The sequence below is a fragment of the Bubalus bubalis genome, chromosome 16 (assembly GCF_019923935.1).
Source record: "Bubalus bubalis isolate 160015118507 breed Murrah chromosome 16, NDDB_SH_1, whole genome shotgun sequence".
Lineage (NCBI taxonomy): Eukaryota > Metazoa > Chordata > Mammalia > Artiodactyla > Bovidae > Bubalus > Bubalus bubalis.
The window spans coordinates 46513637-46541517 of record NC_059172.1 but is presented as its reverse complement, the minus strand read 5'-3'; the positions used below and the strand labels follow the sequence as shown (position 1 = coordinate 46541517).

At 42.1% G+C, this 27881-nt stretch overlaps 1 long non-coding RNA gene across 2 annotated transcripts; it reads left to right on the top strand.

Annotated features, from left to right (window-relative positions):
* Nucleotides 1–24477: 24477 nt before the first annotated feature.
* On the top strand, nt 24478–26977 carry LOC123329782. 2 transcript variants are annotated; one of them, XR_006545334.2, is made up of 3 exons: nt 24478–24613; nt 25216–25331; nt 26841–26977. It is a non-coding gene; the product is annotated as an uncharacterized LOC123329782 (long non-coding RNA). The 2 variants fall into 2 exon arrangements; XR_006545335.2 differs by having other exon boundaries at nt 24582–24721.
* The last annotated feature ends 904 nt before the right edge of the window (nt 26978–27881 follow it).

The window sequence follows — 27881 nt, the reverse complement described above, 5'->3', positions numbered from 1 at the left end:
TTCCTCTCACCTAATTAGACTTTTAAAAGTAAGCAGAAGGAAGTAAAGGGAAAAGGAAGAAAGGGAGGGAGGGAGAGAGCAGGTAGTCCATGCTTTTCTATCCTACACCCCCTCCAGCCCCTGTGCTCTTCCTCTGTGACCCCTGGAGCCTGTCCTAGACAAGCCTCAGGTTCAGAGTGAGGACGTGGGGATGCTATTTCCTTCCCTTTTGATTCTCCCTCCTTCTGCCCCTTTACAATGTACCGCAAATAGACAGACTTGAGTCTGAGGAAGCCTTGTGCATGGGAGGTCTCTCTGGTTCTGGAGGGCTGATGGAAGTCCAGCCAGGCCTGAGAAGGAGGGGCGGGAGCTGGCTGCTTGGTTTGGGGGTGCAAGGGGGCCTTGCAGGATAGCCCTGCTTACAGAGGTGGAAAAACAGGATGGTACTGGGAGTGCATTGGAGACTGACTCCACTGTCAGAAGTAAGGAGTGAGAATTTGGTTCAGTGCCCCTTACACTGCACTTCCTGAGTATGTAGGAGGGGAAAAGGTGACTGGAGGAGAGGACATCCTAACATTAGGATATTTAAATGATCCCCAGTTCCTGGCCAGGTGTTGAGTGAATAATGAACTAATCCTTAGGTGACCCATTTGGTAGCTCAAAGCCAACTCCGGAGGCTTTGTCTGTGATGCAACTTTTAAAATTGCTTTAATCACAAGCCATGATAAAGCCCATAATGCTCACTGGGTATACCTGACTGGAGAGAATTGGCCTTCACTAAAGAAGCCAAGACAATGAAAAAAGAATCTTTGCTCTTGATTTATGAGCCCCTGGGTTGCACGAGTGCTTCTCTTCAAAGGTTGTGTTTCCCATTTCATGCCCGTCATTTTATTTTTTGATATCTGCTTAGAAATAACCTTGTCTTTCAGGTACTTATTTATCCCACATAAACCCTGTGGCCATTTCTAAGAAACCACAGAACTCGGCTCTGACAGCCTTCCTCGAGAGCTGAGCCCTGCCAACACAGCCCGGCACTGCCACCTAGGTTGGCTTGGTATGAAAAGATTTAATGAGCTTTCTCCTGTGGAGGAGTCGGGTGGAATTTATAAAATGGGATTTAATTGGGGCTGAATAAACTCCACTTTACAATTCCTCACACATCAGCCCTCTGTTCATGGGTGACAACCGTCTGCATTTGCTCTGATTTTTAACAGAGCCTGCAGCCCAGGGCCTCAGAAAGAGGCAGCCATGGGTCCCCACGTCACCTTTTGGAGCTGTTAAAGCTCCAGCTGTTGGCCTCCAAGTCACCCTGGGAGAAGCTCCAAACCCTGAGCCCTCACTCCTGTCTCCTAATAAAGGAATCAGAACTACCAGGGCACACAGATGGAATTTCTGGGCAGAATCAGAAGCTCTCATTTAATGAAGCACTGTGTGTGCTGGTTAATGGCCACACTATGCCCACTGACTTCATGCTGCCTTATCCCTCTTTGGCAAATGGGCTCTACCATTTGATATTGATGGAAGGGACAAAATTAGACCCTTGATAAGTGAAAGTCTGAGACAGCTTAGCTGGAAAACCCAACTCAAGCCCAGGAGATTACCATGGCCCAGGAAAAGGGAATGACAACCCACTCCAGTATTCTTGCCTGGGAAATCCCATGGACAGGTGGGCCACAGTCCATGGGGTTGCAAAGAGTTGGACACGACTGAGCAAATAACAACAACAAGGACCTCTGAGAAAGCCACAGATGCTATTGTTCTTATGTGGGAGAGGGTTTGTTCTCTGGGGAAAGACTGGGAAATGGGAGAGGGTGAATGCATGATTAACCTTGGAAGATTATTTGTATAGAGATACCCAGAGCAAGGAAGGAGGGTCGGGGGAGTTGATTGGGGCTACCTGGGTGACAGGATCTTCCTCTCTCCACTTACAGAAATGGCAGACAAGCCTAGGGTCAGGATGGCAAATAGATTTTACCTCATGTGCCAAGCCAACAGATTGGTAGTGGCTGCCTGGAAGACTCTATAAAGAAGAATTTCACTCCTCTGTCTAGACTCTGGGAAGAAGTTCCTATGATTGATTAGTTGCCATAGAGACCAATTCTATTTGGAGAAGTTTTATCCCATCACATAGATTGTGAGTTAGGAGATTTTGGGGTGATACCCAATGAATTAGTTGCCTTCTGAGACAGTAGAATAACATTACACAGTACACAGAATTTTTCATGATATGGTCCTATAGGTTGTCCAGCATTGCTTTCCATGCTACTCCCACTTCTAGCTTTATATACCCATCGTGGGTCTCTAAACACAGTTTTGGGCAGACAGGAAATCCAAATTAGAGACCCTTGGAGATCTACTCCTTCAGAGACCAGGGCAGAAGCCCCCCTGGCACACTGCAGATGCTGGAAGCCCAGTGCCTGGAGCTCAGATCCTCTGGGGGAGCAGGTGCTGGGGTCAGGGGTGGGGTGCGAAGGGTGGCCCAAGGCAATAATACAAGGTGAGCCATGTTCAACCAGACCCAGCAAAGCCTTCAGACCAGAAAGGACATCAGAAGAGAAGAGTTAACTGGGCAATGAAAAGACTCGGTCCTGTCATTTGAGAAAAGCCATCAGTCAGGTATGGATGGGGCTAAGCTGAACTTTTGGGTGAAGGATAGAGGAAACTAGGTATTTCCCTGAGCAGTGCCCCCTGGAAGAGAGTAACAAGATCCATGTACATGTAATACAGAAGAGGACATGAAGTCTAGGTCCTCAACCCACCCGTCACAGTACTCAGCCAAAAGACAACACTGTGCTAGGCTCTGCAGTCCACACCTCAGCTGTGAGACCCACAGGCACATCATTTAAACCCTGAGTTTCAGTCCCTTCATCTATAAATGGGAACAAGAAGACCAACGCCACAGGGTTACTGCCCACTAATTTATCCATTCATTGCCAATTGATTATGCACCTGCCAAGTGTCAAGCTCTCAGAGCACGGCTGGATGAACAAGACACAGTCTCTGCCCTCTAGCTAGCAATTTGGGTACAAAGACTGAAAGTCGTAAAACAAAGACCATAAAGTGAATAATAATGACAGTAAAGAAGACTAACACTGAGCCTGGGATAGAGTAAGCACTGGAGAAATAGTAGATAAACATGAATCTGATGAGGGCAGCCTGAGGGTGGCATGGAAGTTAGCGGGGAGGGGGAGAAAAGGAGCAGAGACCAGCACATGTTGCTTTGGGGGGAAGGCTATGGATCCCTGTTCTTATCTAAGATGGAGCCACCCTGACGTCAGCTTGTGAGCAATCCCCATCATGCCTCATTCTCTCCCCAAGACCCCAGCAGTTCAGGTCTCTGGGGCCATCCCCCTGGTTCACCCACAAAAGGAGCAGGTCTTGCCTACAACCGCCCAACTATGCCAATCTGAATCCCTTTTGAGGGATCCCTTCCCTCTCCTTTGATAGTATTCTCCAGGTAGATTCCTGCTTGGTGTAGGCTCAGGTGTGGTGGTTTTGAGGCTGAGCTGAACCAACAAATATTATATAGATCCTCCTTCCAACAACTGCTCTGCTACAATCACAACTGATCCCAAAGGCAAAATAACCAAATGACATGGAAATAGCAGGCAAAGTGTTCAAATTAACTACCCAGACAAGACTGATAATTCATCTTTTTCACTGGCAGAAAGAACAATGCTTAGAGTTGCTAACACCTACTCAATGCATAAGAAACAAATTTGCCAATCGGTGGATAATCAAATTGTTCTGAATAATCCAATCTAGTGTTTTCCTGCTCCTTCTTCATGCTAATTTATTCTGACATGGCTTTCAATATGAAAATCTGTTCTTGCAGAATCCATTTCATCGAGATTTTCCATATTAAAATGGAGATGGAAGTGTCATGGAGAATTAGATTACTTGTCCTCATCCGGGTGCCCGGTGTTCCTTGGGAGGGGTATTTGTGTCACCATGGGTAACCAGATGGCATTAATTTGAGAGGTGCAAGTAAACCTTCCTTAGCACACCAGGTGATCATTTTTAAAATACTGTTTCCATCTAATCGAAGCCTCTTTCCTGCAAAAATTTAATTTGTTCCTTTCCTTGTGAAATTTGTTCATTTTCAAAGCTTTTTCAGCCCTAATCATCACCACCACAGTGAAAAACTAGTTTGAATAAAGGCCTCAGTGACTAGAACATGTGTTGGTGTCTCACCCTAGAGAAAGAACACTTTGCAGGCTAACACCAGAAACAAACAGATGGGGACTTCCCTGGTGGTCCAGTGGTTAAGACACTGCCTTCCAAGGCAGGGGGTGCAGGTTCGACCCCTGCTCTGGGAGCTAAGATCCCACTTGCCTTGAGGCCATGAAACCAAAACCGAATCAAACAAACAAAAAACAGAAGCAACATTGTAACAAATTCAATAAAAACTTTTAAAATGGCCCACATTTAAAAATCTTAAAAAAAAAAAAAAAGAAGGAACAAAACGATGATTTGAAAAAAGTACACTCTGGAAGCACCTGTTAGACATAGGTCTTTGTCTGGTGTGGAAAGAGGGGGCATGCCCATCCCCAGGAGTCAAGGTCTAGGGTGGGCTTCTCAAACTTCAGTGCATCTAAGAATCATCTGAGGAACATGTTAATGGAGTGGGTTTCTGGGATTCACCCTCAGAGATTCTACATCAGCTGGTGTTCAAGAGATGTTAGTTGCCAATGGCAAAACTTAAATAGTGCATTCTTCATGTCTTCAGGTGGTTTACTTCATGAAACAGTACTGGGTTGGCATCAGTCCCCTTTCTCTAGCACTCCTAAGGAAGATCTTAAATATGATATAGGTGCTCTTTCCAAAAGGTATGTTAACAATGTTTAATTCACAGCGAATAATCTATCTCAGTTTGGTTACTGCTATAGAAAGTGGGCATCACCAGAGCTTCCAAGTTCTGATTTTGTTCATTTTTTCTAGTGGAATGTTAGTTTTCATTGATTCTTCAGCACCATTTCCTAAACTCTCCTTCAGGTTTATACCAGTTTGCCTCTTCTAGGATGCATGTATGCTAAATCGCTTCAGTCGTGTCTGACTCTGTGCCACCCTATGGACTGTAGCCTGCCAGGCTCCTCTGTCCATGAGGATTCTCCAGGCAAGAATACTGGAGTGAGTTGCCATGCCCTCCTCCAGGGGATTTTCCCAACCCAGGGGTTGAACCTGCCTCTCTGATGTCTCCTGCACTGGCCAGCATGTTCTTTAGCACTAGGACCACCTGGGGAGTCCATTTCTAGGATGCATGTCTAAATATTAATAATAGTACTAAAGGAATAATGCCATGGTAAATATGTACTGACAACTTACTACATGGCAGGAAGTACATGGCGTGTTCTGTCTCACTGAAGTCTCAAAACCACCCCGTGACATAAGCTAGTGTTGCCTCTTGTCTTGGGGTGGGATGCCGCATCAGTGGATTATACAGATTTCCTCAGCTGCACGTGGGGGTTGGGGCATAGCCTGGCCATCTGGGTTTTCTGAGAATCTCCTAACTAGTGACTGACTACTTGGTTTGTCTAGGATTGAAGAGTTTTCTGGAAATCAAGAATTTCTATTTTAAAGCTGGGCTTACTAGGATGGTTTCCCTTTTCCTAGATGAGGCTTTAGTTGTTGTTGTTCAGTCACTCAGTTGTGTCTGATTCTTTGCAACTCCATGGACTGCAACACACCAGGCTTCCCTGTCCTTCACTACTTCCTGGAGCTTGCTCAAACTCATGTGCATTGAGTCAGTGATGGCATCCAACCATCTCATCCTCTGTCATGTCTTTCTCCTCCTGCCTCAATCTTTCCCAGCATCAGGGTCTTTTCCAATGAGTCAGCTCTTGGCATCATGTGGTCTAAATATTAGAGCTTCATCATCAGTCTTTCCAATGAATATTCAGGGTTGAATTTCTTTTAGGACTGACTGGTTCAATCTCCTTTTAGTCCAAGGAACTCTCAAGAGTCTTCTCCAGCACCAAAGTGGTTTTAGAGGAGACAGTATCAGTTCAGTCTCTCAGTCGTGTCCGACTCTATGCAACCCCATGAACCACAGCACACCAGGTCTCCATCCCTTCAGTCCTAGACATCACCAACTCCCGGAGTTTACCCAAACTCATGTCCATTGAGTCAGTGATGCCATCCAACCATCTCATCCTCTGTTGTCCCCTTGTCCTCCTGCCCTCAATCTTTCCCAGCATCAGGGTCTTTTCAAATGAGTCAGCTCTTCACATCAGGTGGCCAAATTATTGGAGTTTCAGCTTCAACATCAGTCCTTCCAATGAACACTCAGCACTAATCTCCTTTAGGATGGACTGGTTGGATCTCCTTGCTGTCCAAGAGACTCTCAAGAGTCTTCTCCAACACCACAGTAAAAAAGCATCAATTCTTCGGCGCTCACCTTTCTTTAGAGTCCAACTCTCATATCCATACATGACCACTGGAAAAACCATAGCCTTGAGTAGACAGACCTTTGTTGGCAAAGTAATGTCTCTGCTTTCTAATATGCTGTCTAGGTTGGTCATAACTTTCCTTCCAAGGAGTAAGCATCTTTTAATTTCATGGCTGCAATCACAATCTGCAGTGATTTTGGAGCCCAGAAAAATAAAGTCAGCCACTGTTTCCACTGTTTCCCCATCTATTTCCCATGAAGTGATGGGACCAGATGCCATGATCTTAGTTTTCTGAATGTTGAGCTTTAAGCCAATTTTTTTCACTCTCCTCTTTAACTTTCATCAAGAGGCTCTTTAGTTCTTCTTCACTTTCTGCCATAAGGGTGGTGTCATCTGCATATTGATATTGGTTATTGATATTTCTCCCGGCAATCTTGATTCCAGCTTGTGCTTCTTCCAGCCCAGCATTTCTCATGATGTACTCTGCATATAAATTAAATAAGCAGGGTGACAATATACAGCTTTGATGTACCCCTTTTCTTATTTGGAACTAGTCTGTTGTTCCATGTCCAGTTCTAACTGTTGCTTCCTGACCTGCATACACGTTTCTCAAGAGGCAGGTCAGGTGGTCTGGTATTTCCATCTCTTTCAGAATTTTCCACAGTTTATTGTGATCCACACAGTCAAAGGCTTTGGCATAGTCAATAAAGCAGAAGTAGATGTTTTTCTGGAACTCTCTTGCTTTTTCAGCAATCCAGTGGATTGTTGGCAATTTGATCTCTGGTTCCTCTGCCTTTTCTAAAACCAGCTTGAACATCTGGAAGTTCACGGTTCACGAATTGCTTGGAGAATTTTGAGCATTACTTTACTAGCGTGTGAGATGAGTGCAATTGTGTGGTAGTTTGAGCATTCTTTGGCATTGCCTTTCTTTGGGATTGTAATGAAAACTGACCTTTTCCAATCCTGTGGCCACTGCTGAGTTTTCCAAATTTGCTGGCATATTGAGTGCAGCACTTTCACAGCATCATCTTTTAGGATTTTCAATAGCTCAACTGGAATTCCATCACCTCCACTAGCTTTGTTTGTAGTGATGCTTCCTAAGGCCCACTTGATTTCACATTCTAGGATGTCTGGCTCTAGGAGAGTGATCACACCATCGTGAATAACTGGGTCATGAAGATCTTTTTTGTACAGTTCTTCTGTGTATTCTTGTCACCTCTTCTTAATATCTTCTGCTTCTATTAGGTCCATACCATTTCTGTCCTTTATTGAGCCCATCTGTGCAAGAAATGTTTCATTGATATCTCTAATTTTCTTGAAGAGATCTCTAGTCTTTCCCATTCTATTGTTTTCCTCTATTTCTTTGCATTGATCACTGAGGAAGGCTTTCTTATCTCTCGTTGGAGAAGACACCATAATCCAAAGAAAAAATGGGTCCAAGTTCTCACTGGGAAACCAAGTCCTCATGAGCCAAAGAGGAATCCAAACCATGTAAACTAAAGAAGCAAGAAGCCAAAAACTGTGGCCCTGAGGTCTGAAAACAAATGTGAGAATGCCAGGTTTGAGTATCTGGCTGTGGTTTAGGACAGTTGCTTAGAACAAGTGCATGTGACTTGCCAGCTAAAGTGTGGTAGACGGTGCGTCATCTGTATTTAAGCAGCCAGATGCAAGGCAGATATGTTTGATCTCCTGGCCTCCTTTCTCAAGATATGGTCCTCAAGCTTCTCCAGAAATGCCTGTGGTATCTTGTGTCCCACGGCATTCTGGTGCCATCCTTAGTCCCACCTCTTAATCTCACCTCTCTGAATCTCTTAGGAAAAGCAGTGGCAGTGGTGGCAGCTTAATTAATTCACATTGCCTGGGAACATATGGAAAACAGCTTCCTTCTCATCTTTCCAATGGAATGGAGAAAGTTGTCATAGATCCCCTTGGTTTGTACCAGCGCAATGCATCCTGGGTGGTGGTGGTGGGGGGGTGTCTCTCTGCAATATATGGTAACTGTACAGATATTCTGTCATAGTAACATAGTAACTACAGTTAGGATAAATGTAGGGAGAGGCAATATACACTGGGCTTTCTGTTTATTCTATGTTATAATATTACCCTTTTCTGGATTTTCTTATTCTAATTCTTTTTTGAAAAAAACACTTTCTTGACACATAATTCACATTCCATGCAATTCATCCATTTAAAGTACACAATTTACTGCTTTTTAGTACATTCAGAGTTGCACAGTCATCACCACAGTCTAACTTTAGAGCACTTTCTTCTCTGAATGAAGCACTGCATCCATTAGCAATCCCTGCCCATTTCCCCCTCCCCCACCCAACTCTTTTTTAAAATTTTTATTAGAGTATAGTTGACTTACAATATTGTGTTAGTTTCTGCCGTACACCAAAGTCAATCAGTTATACATATATACATATACACTCTTTTTTAGAGTCCTTTCCCATATAGGTCTCTAAAGAGTATGGAGTAGAGTTCTGTACCATACAGTAGGTCCTTATTAATTATCTAATATTACTCATTCATTAGAAAAAAGAACCAAAGAATGCTATTTGCAGCAACCTAGATGGACCTAGAGATTGTCCTACTGAGCGAAGTGAGTCAGACAGATAAAAACAAATATTGGACAATATCACTTATATATGGAATCCCCCAACTCTTGACTGGGAGTAAAGGAGAGAAAAGGTCTGTCAAAAATCACTAGAGAACAAAGGCAAGTAGTGCTAGAATCAAAACCAAAGCAGAAAGATACACAGAGAAACTTCATCCTAGGTCTGTACTGACCGTCTGCATTCCCCACTCCCCACACTCCCAGAAGTGAACTTGGCCAGTCTGGACTTGAAGAGGAACAGCAGGTTGTATTCCTTCACCTTTTCAGTGAGTTTTTCACTGGGCCAAGCCCTGCAAATGCAGCTGACTTTGCTCTCAAGGAGCTCAACAGATGGTGAAACCGAGCAGGACCCAATGGTCCTTGCCACCCACCTCCCACGCCCTCTGCCTGCCTTTTGCCTGTGGGAAACTTTAGTCAGAGAATAAGTTTAACCGGAGAAGTGAGAACATATAAAAACAAAGGAAAACAGTCAAAGGAGACCAAATAATAATAATGCAGCCATTCAGTGTATTCAAAGACCTTTAGTTCTTTCTCAAAGGTTATAGACAATATTCTGGGCTATATCCTGTGAGCTGTATTAATAGATACTGAAAGGCCCATGCAGCAGAGAAGTAAACTACATGATGACCAGACTGTAGCTGCCATGACATAAGTTCTGAGAACTGGCCTCAAAGAAATGGAAACAAAACAACCCTGGACTGAAGATTAATTATACCTAAAACAACCAAAATGACATTGGTCAGACCACCAGTGACCAATTTGAAGATGACTGTCAGAGAAGACTGTGCCATTTCTGCATGTAGCCCCCTCCTTCTGTCTATAAAAGTTCTTGCCCCACTGGTTGCCAGTGGGTCGGGAGTCAGCCTTTGGACAGATGTCTGCTCTCCTTGCCAGTTGCTGGCATCTGAAAGGAAACAAATTTTTCTTTCCACCATGCTGGCCTATTTATTAGCTTTGGGGCGGTAAACAGCCAGACTTTACACCTTTTGGTAACAATGGGAGTTTGGGGTTGGAATGAGGAGGATAAAGTGTTATCAGGAGGATAGGGTAGCCTAGAGATGGAATGAGGGGGACAAAGTGTTATCAGGAGGATAGGGTAGCCAAGAGATCACCTTGTGTTATGATCAGCTAACACTCAGGGTCACTAAACTTGGACAGAGCAAGGAGCTGATGACACTGTTTGAGCTTTGTATCTAAACAAGCCACTAATATGCTCAGATTTCCTAGGTATTTGACACAACAATTTTATTTTTATTTTTTTCATTATTTTAAGCTGGATGTCTACCACTTACAGTCAAAATCAAATGCATTCGAACTAATACACAGACCCAGGCCCTTCCTGCCTCCTTTTCTAAGTATCATCAGAGAGTTTCAAAGTTTGGGATACCTCCCCCCTTGCTATCTGCAGAGTTCAACCCAAATGCTGCCTTTTCCTAACACATTTCTGCCAGTACCAACTGTTCATAAACTCCTTTGGCTATTAGAGAATTTGAAGAGATAAAGATGGAAGGGCAGGTGGGAAGTTAGATAAAAGCATGGAAAATGCATGAGCTGTGGGATTAGATGCATATGGACCACTTGCTTTTCTATCCATGCAAAATGGAAATCGTGGTATCTACTTCACAGGCTTGGGCAAGAATTACATGAAATCATGTATGTGAAAGTGCTGACCATGGGGCTTAGAAAACGGTCCAGGGCTCAATTTAAATTAGTCTCCCTGTACCTCTGCCTTCTCCTTGATTAGGATTCATGTGAGAGAGGAATGAGTTTGTGGGATCCCAGGTTAAACAGTTTTAGTCTGTTTTCTCATTTCAGTTACTTATTCAATGTATTATTTCCACAAATGCAAATGAGATGTGATCCCTACCTTCAAGGAGCTCAGAATTATTCACTTAGAAGTGTGTTGCAAGACTTGGAGTGGGTGGGGGAGGGGTAGGAGTGATGGCTGATCCCAGGGACAGTGGAAGAATTTCAGGTCTGTCCCTGAGTGTGTGAACATGAAGGGGGATCACCCAGGTGATGGTTTATTGGTAAGCTATGTTGAATAGCTCTGCTAAAGCTTGAAATATGACTGAATTGTAGTACTATTTGGCCTAGTTGTGTGAATTTTCTCCATCAAGGTTTAGCTGCTGATGGGCGAGGCAGGGAAGCTGATTGGCAAGTTGGGTGCAACGGACACATAAGGGGCTGAGGACCTCGATGATGTAACCTATAGAATGAACAACAGGGGATGCTGGACTGGGGAGAGAGAGAAACGTGTTATTCACAATATTACACTTTGTCCAGAAGCTGTCACAGGGTATCACATGGTGGGGACCTGCTGGACTATGAAGGGAGTGGATAACTGGGCATGCTAGCCCCTCTGAAATGGGCCAGAAAAACAGTTGGTTGTTTACCAAGAGGGCATCTTGATTGTGGAAAAGGCTCAAGATTTTTCTCTGCCATGAAATATCCACTGGGGCAGCTGCTTAAATAGCCTTGAACTTGGGACAGCTTAGGGGAGGTACTCTCCCTGGTTTCTTCCCATAAGACTTAGCCAGTGCTCAGGGTTTAAGCAGAGAGCCAGGAAGAGCTGCAAGACCACAGTGCCCTGTGTTAGGTCGCCAACCAAGGAGATGACACCTTGGCTTTCTACAAAGGGAAGAGAGAATGGGTTTCTGCTTGAAAGACATTTATTCAGACTTTGATAACCCTTCAGAGGTGGCAGAGGGTGGATCAGGCAGTCACCTAGGGATCAATGATGCCATCCAGGCAGGAATGAGCTGCTTTAGAACTTGTGGAGGTGGAAGCTTCCCATACCTTCCTGGCGGCAGGGCGGGGAGGGGAGGGGCGGGGAGGGGGGCGCGGGGCTGTGTAGGGGGACAGGGCATGAGTCACTCATGACCTTCCCACTCAAAACTCAGACAATCACACAGAGAGTCAAGAACTCACTGCGATTTCTGGGCAAACTGTGGGCAGAGTGAAGGAGCTGACTTTAAACTAGTGACAGGCAGAATCCTCCATCCTCCGTTCTGTAGGTACTCGAAGGGCTCCAGTTGCTTGAGGCATCATTTTTTGACTTCCTTTGATGCCTCTCTTGAGCAGCATCATGAGGGAATTCCAAGAAATGCTCGGAGTTCCACTGAGGTGAGTTCAGACCTGGCTTACTTACCTCCTGGGTAAGTGGCTCAAGCTGGCCCAAGTTCCACAGGCTCACTGAGCTTTATTTTCTTCCCCTGGAAAGTGGGGATAACAAAATCATCTTGGAATTATTGGGAGGCTAGGGTAATTCCCATGGACAGAAGAGACTGGCAGGCTACAGTCCATGGGGTTGCAAAGAGTCAGGCATGACTGAGCGACTAAGCACAGCACAGCACATGGTGTCGCCTTAACAGGCTCATAATAAGTACTGATTCCCTTCCTCTTTGTGGGGGGTTTCCTGAGCACCTGCCCTTTAAGGGAGAAGCAGCAACACTTTCCATACCCCAGGCACAGACAAGAACATTGTTAATCAACAAGGTAAACAGAAGGAGGGGATTGATTTGTTCTCCTTCTCACACAAAGCTGAGCATGTGGCAGGTTATGGTTTTGAATATTAATACATCTGAAGTGAGAAGAACCACTTATAACAGAAACTGTCTTGCTTGCAAAGATTTATTCCCCATGTAGTTTTTCATGGCTCATAAAAGGTGATGGATGGACGTAATTTTTAGTTTAATTTCTTGCCGTGCAGTTCAGTAATTTTTGAGATAAACTCAAATTACTAAGGATCTGGAACTGTTCAAAGCAATGAGGAGCCATGCATATCTGGTTACACATAGGACACGGCACTCTTAATTTTTCAAGCCAGCCAAAGAAGGGGTGATTAGAAATCCCAGCACACGCGTAAACCATGTTATCTTTAAAGTTCACTTCTGCTGTTTCTCAACGCAAACCAAATTCCCTTTAAGAAAATTTTTGTTGGCTCTTTGCAGGGAGTAGGTAGGGACAAAAATAGATAAGGAGGAGCATTTGGGTCTTTTCCGTAGATGTTTTGTGTGTTTTTATAAAAATATATATTTGAATGGTTGTAAAAATGGAAAAGCAGTACTGAAGCTTGTGAAAAAAAATGTTTGGGTTTTTAAATTTATTTAGTTTTGATTTCTCCTATAGGTTTTAAATGTTCATAAGGCAATTGAGAGCCTGACTCCTTTAAGAAATTAGTTACTGAGTAGAGCAAGAAAAATTTGACTTTTAGAATTAATTAGAGCTAAGAACACACAAGGTCAAATGATCAGGATGCAGACCAGCTCCTGAAGTGATTGTTAGAGGCAGTAATGGGCCAAAGGGTAAGTCTTTACAGACCAATTTTCTCTGCAAGGTGTAAATAAACAAAAGTGAGAAAAATAGAAGCAAATGAGTAAGGTACTAGCCAAATGCAATTAGCATTGTGACAAAGGTTAATTTTTTTAGTAAAGATTTATATTCAATTTTTTAAAAAACAAATACTGCTGTAGATTGTATCTTGCCTTACATGTGTTCCCATTTATTAAACAGTGTTCAGTTAAATAAAATATGCTACTATCCTAAATGGAGGTTCTTTTTGTTTTTACAATCTTCCTAACAACAAAGAAAGATAAATATTCTAACAAGCACATATTGTACCCTCTATCGTGAACAATAACCTAAACAGAATTCTTTGATACCAATTTCCCTGTGGTGACACTGTGCGTGGTCAGAATTACAGTTTTAGACTGGATGACTATAAGATCTTTGCAGCATGCCAGGCAAAGCCAGAGTGTTGAAAATAAAGGGGGTAAAAAAATCTCAATTCAGTGGTAAGTCTGGTTCCGTGGTTGGAACAGTCTTCAGAGGTTGGAAAATTATGCTGCAATAAAATTGAAAAGACAGAAGGTAATGTTTTAAGAGAAAACTTTGGTGGCAGCTTAAAGTGTCTGTGAGTCCCAAGAACAGGCATTACTTTGGGTATGTTGGCTGCTCTCTAAAACTTCATCGATAGGGAAAGAGCTACAGCCTATAAACTCTCAATAGGGTAGTAGAAACAAGAGGCTAAGACATAAAATAAGATGAGCTACAGTCTTACCAATCTCCATTTAGTTATTTATCATTCTCAGGCTGCTGGTTTAGCAAAAGAATTGAAATAACTTTTAATGAAAGATTCAAAGGCCTTAGCATCCTAAAATAAAATAACACCACCAAAAATAACCACGTAATTAAAGGAAGGATATTTGGTCCTTCGTGCAAACTCGAACCTCTCAGGTTTGCCCTCACACTGGGCAAGAGAACCACCTAAAATCAGATGTTCAATACCTCCAAGGTCTTTGCTCTGAAGCCCCAGCCCTGAACTGGTCCTGATGCTCTGGGCTTCAGACTTTCCCTCCCCTGCACCCCTGTACACATTGCTCTGGCCCCACCCCAGGGCCCTCTGCTCAGCACCACTCCTTTTCTTTGACCTTCAGTCTCTCTCTCAGGTTATCCCTCTGGCTTATTATGCAGGAGGAAATTGATCCAAGATCAAGGAGAGAGATTTAATACAAATCGCTACTGACATGGTATGCCAATTTAAACACTTATTGACTCTAACAAACTATGTTCAGCCAGGCCAAAGCTGCACACTCACTGAAAGCGCTCCTCTTCTTTGCACGCTTGGTAAGGCCCAGATCCCTCATTAGTCAGTGGTACTAACATGGGTGTCAGCTTCCTAATGTCCAGTCTTCACCTGTCTTTTGGTATCACTAAATTTTAGTCTCTTAGTGTTTCTGGCCTGCCCCTTTCCTCATGGAATAGATTTAGGTTCTGTATATCTCTAGACCAGTGGCTTTCAAATGGTTTTGACCAGAATCCCAGTAAGAAATGCATTCTTAATTACAACCCAGGATAAACACACACACACACATATACACTTCAACAGAAGTTTCATTTAGAAAGAAAAAAGAACCCTTAGCTTTACTGCATGGGATGCATGCTTAACATTTTCTATTCCATTTTATTTTTTAAAAACTTGAGATGCTCTAAATTAATTTCACAGGCCTCTAAGAGCATTTGATTTGCAGTTTCAAGAATTCTGATCTTGAAAACTAGACAGTCCTGGTTTTATCTGCTGGGAAGTAGGTCCTTATCAGCATTGTTTTCTTTCTTCAGACTGTCCCACTATAACTGAATGATTCTCAAGATGTTGCTGGACCTTACTAGTTATGTGACTACTGGTTTAAGGGGCATCTGCAGTAAAATGCAAACAATACACACATATACATGCACACCTTTCCTCCATTCTGTTGTTCCCATAGTGTGTCTGGTGGGTCTTTGCAAGTTATAGAATATTCCAAGTTGTCTTGGCCAACAATCAGGAGCAGAGCCTTTGCTGCTTTCAGCCACCCTGGGTGGTCTACATCCCCCAGATCTTCCCACATGACCCCATGCCTCATGCTCTACTCCACAAGCTAGGCCCTAATGGAAGTGAGTTGTACGAAGCCATCCAAGCAAAAGATAATCTTTTAACTCCCTGGCAACTTAAACAAGAAAAAAACAGGGCACATTGGTTTTGTAGAGTTGTTGACATAATTCTCATTAACCACTAAAAGAAAACATATTTCATCTGGAGAAATAAAATATTTCCTAGAACACAGAGGAATTGTGTGATATTCTTATATCTTCAGTACACGCCGAGATGCACAAAAAGCTGGTAGAATCTTATTCTATATATAAAGAGTTCTACAGTATATGCCTTGGTTTTGTCATTATTTATGCAGTTAATGTTTCTAAGTTTATTTTTAATGTGTTCTAGAATTATTCCTGGATTTCCCCAAAGAGCATTTTTTAACAAATTGGCAGAACCGGGTTCTGATAGCCCCTAAGCAACCTTGAAAGAAATTTAACACTTGCTACTTATACTTCCTCACTACACACCCTACTCTTTAACCTCCTGAGCTACAATCTAATTACTTTTTAACCACCTTGACATCAGAGTTCAGGATTTCTCAACTGAACCTCTTTTCTAGGTGATTGTATCAGTCAGGATGTGCTGAGTTATGCTAAAGAAACAAACAACCATGAAATATTAATGGCGTCTAATAATAAGGTTTATATCCCATTCATCCTACATGTGTATATCCCACAGTGGTTGGGAGGTAAGGGGGTGGGGCACTCTGCCATATGCCATCCTCACTCAGGGGCTCTGGTTTATGGAATCTCCACAGCTGGAAGGTCACCTGTCACTCTGATAGGGAGAAAGAGACATGGAAAACTGAACACCAGCTCTTAAAGTCTTCTCATAGCAACACATGTCACTTCTGCATTCATTTCACTCAAGAACAAGTCACAGGGACCTTCCTAACATCAAGGGAATGGAAGAAGTACCATCCCACCTTTTGCCCAGGAGAGATACATAAGACATTTCATGCACAGCCTCCCCGCCCCATCAATAGAAGAAACGCCTGTCCTCTGCCTGTCCCCAGCATCTAACTCTGTGGAGCAATTCTCTTCTTTAAATTCTCTTCTTCTTTGGCCCTAATCACCTCTTCTGTTACTCCTTCTATTACCCTTCTTTTCTCTCTCAAAATCTGTGTCCTCCATTATCTGACCTAAAATTTAATTCAGAACGGATCAAAAAAGAACCTAGAAAAATGATCCTACAAAAATGACCATCTCATAAGGACACTATCATGTATGAAATAGATAACTAGTGAGAACCTACTGTAAAGGACATGAAACTCTACTTAGTGCTCTGTGGGGACCTATTTAGGAAGGAAATCCAAAAAAAGGGGATACACGTATATGTATGGCTGATTCACTTTGCTGTTCAACAAAAACTGACACAGCACTGTAAAGCAGCCATACTTCAACAAAAAATTTATTAAGGGGTACGAGAGAGATATAGTAGCAACTGGAGGGAGGGAGGTAGGTCCAGATCCAATAGACCGGTGATGTGATCATTCTCCCACACTAGAGTAAGCCCAAGTGAGCAGACTTTTTGTAGGTTTTCTTCACTGCAGCGTTCCCAGTGCCTGGAATAGTCCCTAACACATTTAATAAAAGGCAAAGGTGACTCATACCAGCCACACAGTAAAGCAGCAGAAGTGAGGATTTGCACCCTGGTGTCTCTGACCCCTGATCCTAGAAGACCAACCTAGGAGAGTGAAAGGAGCGGGGCCTGCGAGGGGAGGGTCAGGATCTGGAAACCCCTACCCAGCACTGGCTTGCTTTTTCCTTCTTTAAATTAGTGGTTCCCTGGGAGATGGGAGGCAGATATGGATAACCAACAGGCATGCAGAAACTACTGGAGGCAATGAGTATGTTTTTTATCTTAATTAGGTTGATGCTTTTCTATGTATATACATATGTCAAAATTTACTGAACTGTATGTTCAGTAAATATGTGCAGCTTTTTATACCTCATGTGTACATGAGGCTGTGAATAAAGAAGCACAGAGTGAACGACTAAGGGAAAAAATGATCATCTCAAAGAGCTACGGCCAAAGTAAATATGCATGAATTTATAAAAAAAACTCCCTTTTTCCTCCAAGTTCTTTCTTTTTAAAGACATTATTGACCAAAGGATTTTTGCAGAAACTAATACCAGTAGCATTAATATGTCTTCAGTCAATAATGTCTTAATAGACAATACAACCAACTGTCCACAAATCTTACTTGGGAAAATTTATCTAACAGAATAAAAGCTCTAGTACATAAGAATACATGTACATGATATTTATCTTATCATGGCTTAGAGAAGCAAAAATCTGGGAAGAATTAGGTGAGGAATTAGGGATATTGCTACATACTAAAAACACTGTAAATCAACCACACTCCAAAAATAAAAAAATTGAAATAGAGCTATCCCTCACTTTCCATGATGTATTGTTAAATGAGAAACACAATTTGCAAATTGCAAACACCAGCACCAACCAAAAAGTTTTAACTATGTGTGTTTGTGTTAAGCATAAAAGAAATACAGAAAGATAATAAAACATGTTGTTAATGTTGATAATCTCTCAAGAGGATTAGAATGGTGGGCAGTGGGAAGAGATTTTTAACCTTCTAAAAATATAATTTAAGGTGGTTTCATAGATTATAATCATCGATACTGTCATTTTTAATTTAGTAAAGGAAAAGATACAGAACATAAGGAAATACGAATTAAGAGAAGCAAAAATAAATCCCGTAATTTCAACACTCTACCCTGCTACATGGCCTTCCACCTGTCCACATTTATTTCATAGCTGCAATCCCAAGGCACATATCAGCTTTTCACTTAACTTCATGTTTTAAATGCTTTTTCTGAGATCACCCTTCAGTACTTACAAAGATTATTTCCTTTATCTTCACCACCTTGCAAGGGCTAATAAACTACAATTTATCAAGCCACTATTTCAAAGTGTATAGCAGGATGATCGTTGCAATACTAGGTCTGTCATCCTAGTTTATGCTTTTAAACATTAATTTTCCTTGAGGGCTCTTTTCTATTATGAATTTTTGATGTAGGAGCAACATTAGTTTCTTTTTTTATTCTAGTATGATTTAGAAGGTAAATACTCTGTTTTAACATTACTCATCATTAACTTCAGACCTTCCACAAATATCCCATGTGCTATAACCATCAATTTTTATCTATCTATTCCAGCATAACTTCAGAATTTCTTTTTTGGTGAATAAGGAGCTCTATCCTTTGAGGATTTTCTTCCTTCATGCTTTTTCACTAGTTATCAGCTCAATCTGAGAGTTAATATACCTCTTTTCATGTCTTCTACTGCCTGCTTTCATTCCAACCAAAGTAAAATAAGTATTTCCTCTCCTTTTCTATTTTTTCTGTAAAGTGTGTGGGGAGGGATAAGAATATATATTTATGTTTTTTGTTTGTGCATAAGAAACCTCTTTCAGTGGTTCTATCTATTGACTAGATACAGAAATCATCTTACTTGTGGTGAGATGCGGGTGGGAACTAGGTGGATGGGAACAGGGTTGAGGGAATATAGATATTTTATCTACAATATCTATCTACCATCTCTCAGCTTTGCATTTATCTCTTCAAGATATACTACCTATAAAAATTTCCAGTGAACCCATATTAAGATACTTTCACATTCCTCTACCTCAACTTAAAATGTCTGAAGACAATGAATTGTTTTCAGAATTTTTAAAGAAAAAGATTGATATAAGATGGATATGTCCATTCAATTTACTATTTTTTCATGAAAGACATAGGACCTGAAAATTTTTCAGAAATTATACAACTCAAATAGTTATTCTGTTGAAATTATCAGAGAGTTAGATAAGACCCTCTAGAATAATGTGTTAAGTGGAGAAACGTTTGCTATAAAAATGCATAAATAATGAACAGTGAACCCAGTTATTCCATATAAAATATAACTACTATTTTGAACACCATTTGGAAAGTTAGGAAAAATAACCTAAGTGGGGAAAGGTGATTTCTAATACAACCAAGAGTAAATAATAAAGGAGTGACTTCACAGTAAACATCTGTTTCTTATTTACAGCATTCAGTGGTGAGAAACAGGAAACATCCTCACCATCTCTTTGTACACGCTGTTTTGGGGACTGTGTGTATTTGGATCATCTCTGCCTCGTGTTTTACCATTATCATCTCCTAGAGTCACCATTTTATCTTTTAACAGTTTTCCATGATTGTTACCATTGTAGAGCAGAATTCTAAGCTGCTCTGTTTCTTTTCACTACTGCCAATTCCTTGAGATTGACTTGAGGATTGTATTTTACTTTTTATGCAGGTCATAGAAAACAAAGAGAAACTGGAAAAAGTCATACAAATGACTACAGCAGTTAACAACAACAAAAAAAGGCAACACTAGAGAGATATGTATGGGAACAAAAAGAGGGAGAAAGAGGGAGCAATTCACTCTCCCTGGAGTTGAAAAGGATGGCATTTGATGCTAGCTGAAGATGACCTGGTCCCACATAAGGACACGGGTGGGGAGCATTCTAAGCAGAGGGAACAGCGTCTACAAAGATACCATGGCTTGGCTAGGGAGGGAATTGGCAAGAATAATATGCATGAAGAAAGAGACTGTGGATTTTTGTATAATTCAGCTCGAAATGATCTCTACTTGATTGTTCATTCCTTCCAGAAAGATGTCATTTTGTAAGTAAATCAATTCAAAATAAGTATGCTTTAAATTCTAAAAAGACAGCAAATCCTGAGTTCTCTAAGCATGGCTTCAGGATACTTCAAAAACACACCAACATAACATCAACATCTCAGTATGATAAGAGGCAGAAGATGGATTTTTAGCTGTCAGAACTGTGATGGAGCTGTCAGAGTATATGAAATCAGCCACATACATATCATAGGCTTATCCACTCTGGGACAGCATAAAACCTCAAACTTTTTAGCAAGTTAGGAAATGAAAAGAAAGGGAGATGCTGCATGCAGCTTCTCATGGAGGATCCAGCCACTTCCATGTCCAGATTTTCCGTACCTCCTCTCCCCAAATATTTTCTTCTAATGCCAAATGAAATTCTTTCACTAAACAATTTCTCTCCTCTGGGTCTGCACTTAGTACTTGAGTTTTGCTTTTTTTGAAATACTAAAAATCTGAAAAGAAAAAAATTAATAAATTTGAGCTGGACTTGCATGGAAAGCCCAGTATTCCTGCCAGAACTTCTGTGAGAGAGAACTACAAGAACTTTGGTTCGGTAATTGGCAATGCCATGTTAACCTCACTGTACGTGCTGATGGGGAGAGAGGTCAGATCTTCTGAAATGTAAATTTTCCCAGCCCACAGCACTGTCCTGCCTACTCTGATGGTGGACCAAGAAACCAGGGCACTGAGGGTAATTTTGCATGAATAATGCATGATGGCCTGGCATGACTGTGGCTCTTAAGACTGACATTTCTCAGAATAATAATGGGATTGGGTTGTTTCATGCATTTCAACTAAATTCAACAAATGTTTATTAAATACTTTGAGCACAGCTGCAAGTCACTGCTCCAGTTGCATGGCACTTTCTGCAGAGGCTAAGATAAAGACAACTCCAGGTTTGTCCTTAAGAGCTTAAAACCTAAAGAGGGAGATGGAGCAAGTGCATGGACATTCAATAAGATGCACACAAAAAAAAACACCATAGAGAGCTAAGTAAGATACCAGTAAGTATCTGTAGAGGTTGAGGATGCCTGAAGAAAATGTCAACTGAGATGGATTTGAAGAATGAGATAGCAACAGTTTTGATCATCAACTACATGCCAGACACTAGCATGCAACTTTATAGCTAATCCCCCCAACAGCCCTACCAAATAGATATTGCTATCCCCATTTAACTAATGGGTAAAGTGAGACTTCAATCCACAACTATTTGAGGATAGAACCAAAGCCAAATCCCAGAAATGTCTTTCCCTACTGCACCAAGCTGACTTTTCCAGGAGTGAAAATGGGAAAGGCCTTCAAGAATAAGGAAACAGCCAAATCAAAGACATGATGGCAGCAAAAGACAAAATAAGTGATGAAAACATGAGAAACTTGTTATCTAGTTAAACTTGTTGATCCAGATAAACTTGCAAGAAAGAGTAGAGGTTAGGCTTTGAATGCAGGGTGAGAAGTTTCTATTTGTGTTGGGAATAGGAGTCATGGAGAGTTTAGCCAAAATAACATGCTTGGATTAGTGCTATAGCAAGTGGACCTAGATAAATTGCTCAGGTGAGATGAGAGTGAGAAGAAATTAAAGTTTAAAAGTCCAGAGTTGAGAAGATATCAAACACGGGTGTAGGATGAATCTGCCTGGCTTCCACCTTCACATCACACACACTTATTCCAGTTGAAGCCACTTGGTGTCTCTCTACGAACTTAGAGACTCATCTTGTTCTTACAAGAGTCAGTGACCCAGGGGACTGCTTCTAGTACCAGGGCAGAGGGTGACCAGAGATCAGACAAAGGTTCTTGAGGAAATCTCAAAAATATTTCTTGAGAGAAACCTCATGAAAGGCCGTAATTCCTGAAATAACCAAGGAGAGAATCTTGAATCATTTTGGTTTAATATTTAAAGATAAGATGATTCTGTAGGATAGAGAACTTGAGGAAACCTGAAAAATTAAATATTTAACAAATATGAATATTTAAATTCAAATATATATATTTAAATATAGATAAGTGTGTATATATATATATAGTCTTGTTTTACATTTAGATAATTTTCATTTGGTTAACTATCTCAGTAGAATATATTAAGATAGTACTTAGGCCAGACATGCATTTATATATTCATTCATTCAGCACATTTACTTAATATTATAAAGAGAATGAAGACAGACATGATAGAAGCTCCTCAGCTCTCCTTGCCTTGACCCTTGTCATCTTTCCCTCTTTTTCCCTCTTTCCTCTGTATCCCTGCTACCTCCTCCTCCCCAGTCCTTGACTAATAGAAAAGCTGCAGTGTTTTTTTTTTTTTTTTTTTTTTTAAAAACGTTCTCGAAAGATCTGTTCCAGGGTGGCATCAGTGATCCTGAACAAGAGGCACAGTTCCAAGCACAAGTTTCACAGCCGTTAGTGATGAAAATGACTACGTGAGCCAAACCACAAGGGCACATACCACTCTTCTCTCCACCCCATAAAACTAACAATCCTTCTTCAACTCTGAGTCACCTGGTCTCAGGAGTTCACTGATGCATGTCAGCTGAGTAAAGCTTTCAGTCTGCTGAGTCACTTAAGCTATTTTCTTCCTTGACCGTCTCTTGTGTAAGTGAGGCGCTTCATTAGGGGCTTCATATATATTGACTCGTTTAACCTTCACATAACCCTAAAGTAGAAATAGTGTCACCAGTTTATAGATATCAATACCGAGGCTTGGGTAGGTTGGTTAATTCACCTAAAGTCAGTACACAGTACAGCCATGGTTTCAACCCTGACCTGCCAATGCCAATCACAGATGCAGACAGAAATATAGAAACCAGGAGATGGTGGACAGTGATGTCAGGAAGCTGAGGGAAAAGAAGAGAAGGAAGGAGGGACTACCTGCTGTGTGCCAGACCCTATGAACCTGCTTTCACACACTCTGTCTCCTTTAATCTTCACAAGCCAATAAGGCTTGTGATGTCCAGTTTATAAACAAAAGCACAGAGCTTCAAGAGGGCAAGTAACTCATCTGAATTCACACAACCAGGCAGTTAGTTCTCTTAGCTCCTTTCCCACCCATTCACCATGTGCCCCCAGTTGCCCTCCCTACACATACTTTCGGTGACCCCTTCCCAACTTGCTGGCAGCTTCCTCTCTGTTCTCAAGCTCATGAATTTTCAAAGGAAGTGCTCCCTAAATCTTGTACCTCCATCCCTACTCAAGTTACATCCTTACATTCATTATAGAAAAAATGTACTCATATTTACCACATTCACTTGCTCACCTCCCAGCAACTCATTTCAGCCTGGCTTCTGTCCCTACCACTCCTCTGATTAATCAACTTCTCCAAGGCAATAAAATCAACAGGCTATACATGGATAGAAAGAAATTTGTTATAAGGACTTGACTCACGACATGATTTTGGAGGCTGAGTTCCCATGATCTGCAAGTTGTGCTGTTCAATCACTCAGTTGTGTCCGACTCTTTGCGACCTCATGGACTGCACTACACCAGGCTTCCCTGTCCTTCACTATCTCCCAGAGTTTGCTCAAACTCATGTCCATTGAGTTGGTGATGCCATCCAACCATCTCATCCTCTGTCACCCCCTTCTCCTCCTGCCCTCAATCTTTCTCAGCATCAGGGTCTTTTCCAATGAGTTGGCTCTCCATATCAGGTGGCCAAAGTATTGGAGTTTCAGCTTCCGCATCAGTCCTTCCAATGAATATTCGAGGTTGATTTCCTTTAGGATTGACTGGTTTGATCCTCTTGCTGTCCAAGGGACTCTCAAAAGTGTTCTCCAGCACCACAGTTCGAAAGCATCAATTCTTCAAGTTGGAGACCTGGAAAGCCAGGTATGCAGCTCCAGTCTGAGGCCTGGGAACCAGGGGGGCGGGGGAGAAAGTCCCCATCCTGGGGCAGTAGAAGACTGACGATCCAGCTTAACACACAAGCAGACACTGAGCTCCTCCCTCCTCATCTTTTCTTCCTTCTATTCCGGCTTTCAACAGGCTGGGTGACGCCCACCCACATTGGGAGGGCAATTAGCTTTACTAGGTCTACCAATTCAGGAGCTAATTTCATCCAGAAACACCCTTACAGATACATCCAGAATAACATTTAACTGAATATCCAGGCACTTTGTAGCCCAGTCAAGTTGATCCATAAAATTAACGACACAAACCACTAAGGACTCCCTAATGGTCAAATCCAATAGTTGCCTCTCAGTCTCCATCCTTGATGAGGCTCATACGAATTTGATAGTGTTTATGTGGAGTTGAAACATAAAAGAGATGCAGGGAACTACCCTGATTGTAGCAGGGGAGAGGGCCTGAGCAAGCCTCTCTTCTTTCTCCTCCCTTTCTGCAGTACTCCCTGAAGCATCTCAGGGGAGTCCTGGAGTCCTAAGGGGCAGAGATTGATGTTATCCTTGAGGGAAAAGAGCTCAGGACTTGACCATTGGCTGACAGGGGTTGGATGCTTGATATCCTCAAATCCCCACCTCTCTAAACCTAAGCAGTAAAGGAAGCCACAGGGTGGATTAATCCTTAGTGGGGCTTTGGCCGGAAGGAAAGGTGAGTTGGCTCAGGGAGTTGACTCAAGTTCAAGGGAGTTGACTGGTGGATAAAATAGAGAGAGACTTGAGAAGCTGACTCCAAAACAAAGTTGAACCAAGAACATGGGTAAGGAAAAACTTGAGGATTTATTCTCAACTTCAAACTCTTAAGAGAAAGCCCACACAAAACAGAAATATAGTCACAGATGTAAAAAACCATAAGTTACCAGGGGATAAGGGGTGGGGAGGGATAAATTGAGAGATTGGGATTGACAAATACAAACTACTATATACAAAATAGATAACATAATAAGGACCCAGGACTTGCACAGGCAAGTCCACTCTACTCTGTAATGACCTAGGGAAAGAACCTAAAATAGAGTGGATATATGTATTAACTAATTCACTTCACTGTACACCTGAAACTAACACAACATTGTAAATCAACTATACTCCGATTTTAAAAAAAAGCCCACACATCAGAGTAACTTACATCCCCAATGGGCTGTGAGTCCTTTGAGGGCAGGGACCAGGGATTCTCAAGGGAAGTTTCATAAACACTTGACGGGTGGACATAAAATTGAAATCCACCCACACGTCACACTTATTTTTCTTTTTCAGTGAAATCACACGGAGCTCTGAGCACACAGCTCTCCACGGGTCTGGAGAGCAGCTAGTGCTGATTTTTCTATATTTATATTAGCCATTTCCAGCCAGTTGCCATGGATATCCAGAAGGTAAGCCAGGTACCCACACAGAGTGAAATTCAACTTTGAACAATCTTACACGCTTGTGGGAAAGTTTGCTTGTTTGTTGGATAGTTGTTAAAACGGTAAAGTTTTACACGGCAGATACTCCGTTTTGCTGTCAGAGGAATGAATACATGAACAGAATGTGTGCTTGGCCCAGGAATTCAGAAAAGACGGCTGTGTGCTTCTCCCTTGTTTCCTCTTACAAATCTCAGCACCTGTCAGCTGAACTCACACAAATTCAGAGTGAGGCACTTTCTCTCCATTTTCCAAACTTTATGACAATGCTATCTATTTCCTGTCAAATTAGCATGCTCCTTTTTACAAGCCTTTTGTTATGTAGATCTATAGATAATTTTAATTCTAGTGTCCTTGTCTTTATTAAACGGATACCCTCTGCTGGATTAAATTGGGTCATAAAAATTGTATCACATTATTTTATGTAGCATAAATATAATGTCGTGTGTTCAGTGTACTGTCAAATCTTTGGTGGTAACGAATAATCGACTTTCACTGCCCACTGAGAATGCCGACTGTCCCTCCCTCTCCACAGCTGCGGCTGATACTAGATTATTTTCAAGTTGCACCATCTCTGCTTTCCCCTAAGAATCACCTGGTGAGACAATCACCTATTCTATACCAACCTAATTGTATTATCTTTCAACTGAAAAAAGAAAAAGAACGAAAAAGGAACATAAATCTACAGTTGCCCCCCCTCTTTGTTCGTGGCTCAGATTCCCTTATGAGATTTTTCTTAGGCAATAAGAAATTGAATACTTTAAATTTGGAGAAAATGTGTGGTCTCTTGGTGAGTGATGGGCCCTAGTTCTTCAGTCTTCAGTGTCCTGAGTTGCTTCTGAGAACAGTGTCCTAATAATCAGGGGTAGCTCCCCATTCACTTAGCCAGGGTCTTCCTGCCCTCAAAGGATTAGAGCCAAGATATAATGCGACAGCGTCCCCAGGAGGACAAGTTGGAAATGTCAGAAGCCAGGAAATTGAGTGATTCACAGTTTAGAAGGCTCCAGAGAGGCAAATTGCCCAGGTGAGGCAAGAAATGTCCAATGCCCAGCCTGGCTGTAGTCTTTTAATTGGGTAGACATTTCCTAAAAGCAAGAAGCATCACATTCATCCTTAAACTGGGGGGACAGTAGAAAGAGAGGGATGTGAGGGAGCTCCACTTTCTGAAATAAAAATGGATGTTTAAAGGCCACCATTTGAGAAAACTCTGGGACTCAGTGAAGGACAGGAGAGCCTGGGGTGCTGCAGTCCATGGGGCTGCAAAGAGACGGGCATGACTTAGCAACTGAATGATAACAACAACAAAAACTCACCAAAGCTTTCCTTACCCATATCATGAGGGAGACAGGGACTCTGGACTAGAGACCAGGATGGCAAAAATGTTACAGATTTCTTATTTCTGCCACTCCCACTCTGCCTCCCTGTTGAACTTGCCTGAAATTACTTTGAACACAAAAGGTGCAAATGTTTGTCTTTAAGAGCAGGGAGGAAGCAGGGAACTGGATACACTGCAGCCCACTGTGCATCTGAGACTGGGAAGAGAAGACCAGGAGGAGGCAGTGATGGAAGCTCCTGAAGAGGGAAATGCGGCCAGGACTTTGAGGTTTGCTGTCAGAGAAAGAGGAGAAAGTGGGGAGCTGGACCAGGCCTGAGAAAGCATCCTGGCACAGAGCAGCAGAAAGTCCCGGCCTGAAGCTCCTGGTAGTTCATCTTTCCAATCAGGGAAGGGAGGCCGTCCATCACCAAAGAGCTTGGGATTCGAATCTCTGCCTCTGTTGGCTGTATCGACATGGACCAGTGTCTGCATCACCCAGTGCCTCTGTAAAATAGGCATGATGGTAATTTCAACCTCTTAAGATTTTGGTGATTCCTTTTTCCTCCCATTTTCCCCCTGGGATTGATATCAAAATTTCTCAGAAATGTTTAGTTTCCAAAACACGTCTGGGGAAAAAACAAACACAAAAATGAAAAACATTTGGGCTCCCTAGATATGGAGAGTCAGCTTGATCTTGTCTCATCTCTGAAAAACCTTTATTCCAAGAGCTATGTGATGTCCTGCCCTGAGCGGACCCCCTGACAGGGAGGGGTCCTGTGGGGCTCAGAGTTCATATTGTTCATTTCTAAGTTAACCTCTGTTTCATGAAAGGCAACAAACTCATCCCATTCATCTTTAGGACTAGATAGGCTGGCATTTGGATTCTGAAGTGGTAGCATGTTCCCAGACATGGCCTCATCTCACCTGAGTGACTGTTGTAGATGGTGATAATGAAAGAAGGCAGAGTTGTACTGTAAAAAAAAAAGCACAGAGATCCAACAGGATGGGAAACAAGCTGCTGTGCACACAAAGCAGAAACTGAGCTGCACTGGCTAGGTAGAAGTGTGTGTGTGTGTGTGTGTGTGTGTGTGTGTGTGTGTGATGGAGAGTAGGCATGAGCAGAGATGCCTGGCTACTTCTCCCACACACTAGCTTAATTCAGACCCTCCATCTCTACCTGGACTTTAGCAACAGTCTCTTACAAA